General features: G+C 39.1%; 1 pseudogene; it reads left to right on the top strand.

Annotated features, from left to right (window-relative positions):
• The first annotated feature begins 495 nt into the window (after positions 1–495).
• Positions 496–1849, top strand: LOC102263949 (annotated as a pseudogene).
• Positions 1850–2099: the final 250 nt, after the last annotated feature.

Genomic DNA, 2099 nt, shown 5'->3' with positions numbered 1-2099 from the left:
AAGGGGGCCAATTGGGGGGGGGAGTAGGAATATATATAATAGTTTCAATAATAGAGATTTTTAAAATTATTGTAGCTTATGTATAGAAAATCACTCTGTCCAAGATATAGCTTTACACTGAACTACCTCATTTGTAACAAAATTAAGAAAATATTTTAAGAAAATTATAAAAACTTCATTTTTAAAGGACAATGATGTGGACTTATATTTAAGAAATAATTTTCTTAATTTTATGCCTATTTTCCTCCTTAATAATTTAAATTTAGGTTGTATTTTATAACTTAATTTTGAAATGTCTTCCTGAACTTCAACCCAAATTTCCAAGTAATGAAAAAACATTAAAGCTCTCTAAGTACTACAAGAATACTTAATCACGTCATCACTGCAATAACTTGAGGGGAAGATTAAAAAGGCTTTTTGAAAATGGTATAGTAAGTTGTGGTAAATAAATTAAAGCTCTTGTGATATACATAAAAATCCTAAAACGTTTATTATATGAGAATAGTGGGAAAATTGGTAGAAGAAAGAGTTGAGGAATGCAGTTCAGCAGCTGAACATAGAACACTTGCCTGGAAGTCTGCATTTCCAAAGATACACCTCCATTACAAAATCTATTGTATACAGAACTTTGAAAAAAATCTATGCATTCTGCCAGTGGACCAAGTCTCCCCTCTTGCAGTCATCGTGTGTAAGTCAGAGTCCCCTAAAGAGCTCGAATAGAAGCTTTATATCAGCAATTTGAGCTTTGAAACATCTAATGAGAGTGTGAGGATCCATGTTGAGCAATGGAAATGCTCACAGACTATATGGTGATGAGAGATCCAACAGGCTTTGGGTTTGTCATGTGTGCCACTGTGGAGGATGTGGATGCAGCCAGGAATGCAAGCCCATGCGAGGTGGATGGAAGAGTTGTGGAACAAGAGAGGGCTATCTCAAGAGAAGAGTCTCAAAGGCCTGGTGCCCACAACTGTGAAAAAGATATTTGTTGGTGGTATTAATGAAGACAATAAAGAACATCATCTAAGACAGCGGTTCTCAACCTGTGGGTCACGACCCCTTTGAGGGTGGAACGACCCGTTCATAGGGGTCGCCTAAGACCATGGGAAAACACATATATAATTACATATTGTTTTGTGATTAATCACTATGCTTTAATTATGTTCAATTTGTAACAATGAAATTGGAGGTCACCACAACATGAGGAACTGTACTAAAGGGTCGCGGCATTAGGAAGGTTGTTGAGAACCACTGATCTAAAAGATTATTTTTAACATATGGGAAAATTGAAGTGATTGAAATCATGACTGAGACAGTAGCAAGAAGAGAGGCTTTGCTTTTGTAACCTTGATGACCATGACTCTGTAGACAAGATTGCCATTTGGAAACACCACAGCGTGAATGGCCACAACTGTGAACTAAGGGGAACCCTAGTTAAGCAAGAAATGGCTAGTGCTTCATCTACCAAAGAAGTCAAAGTGGTTCTGTAAACTTCAGGGATTGTCGTGGAGGTGGATTGGGAGGGAATGACAACTGTGGTCATGGGGGAAATTTCAGTGGTCAAGGTGGCTTTGGTGGCAGCCATAGTAGTGGTGGATATGGTGGCAGTGAGGAATGGCTGTAGTGGATTTGGTAATGATGGAAGCAGTTTTGGAGGTGGTGGAAGCCACAGTGATTTTGGCAATTACAACAATCAAGCTTCAACTTTTGGACCATGAAAAAAGGAAATTTTGGAGGGAGAAGCTCTGGCCCCGATGGTGGTAAAGGCCAATACTTTGCCAAACCACAAAACCAAGATGGCTAGGGCTGCTCCAGCAGTAGCAGTAGCCATGGCCCTGGCAGGAGGTTTTAATTACTGCCAGGAAACAAAGCTTAGCAGGAGAGGAGAGCCAGAGAAGCTGCAGCTTATAATGGATTCGTGAACTCATCCAAGAACAGTGATGGCAGGGTCTAGCTGCACAAAGAAGATGTGTTAGGTAATACTCATGTGTATGGGCAAAAAAACTCAAGGACTGTATTTGTGACTAATTGTATAAAAGGTTATTTTAGTTTCTGTTCTGTGGAAAGTGTAAAACATTCCAACAAAGAGTTTTAATGTAGTT

This window comes from Myotis brandtii, unplaced genomic scaffold (assembly GCF_000412655.1).
Source record: "Myotis brandtii unplaced genomic scaffold, ASM41265v1 scaffold449, whole genome shotgun sequence".
Taxonomy (NCBI): Eukaryota; Metazoa; Chordata; class Mammalia; order Chiroptera; family Vespertilionidae; genus Myotis; species Myotis brandtii.
The sequence above is the reverse complement of the archived record's forward strand: the minus strand, read 5'-3'. Positions and strand labels throughout refer to the sequence as shown.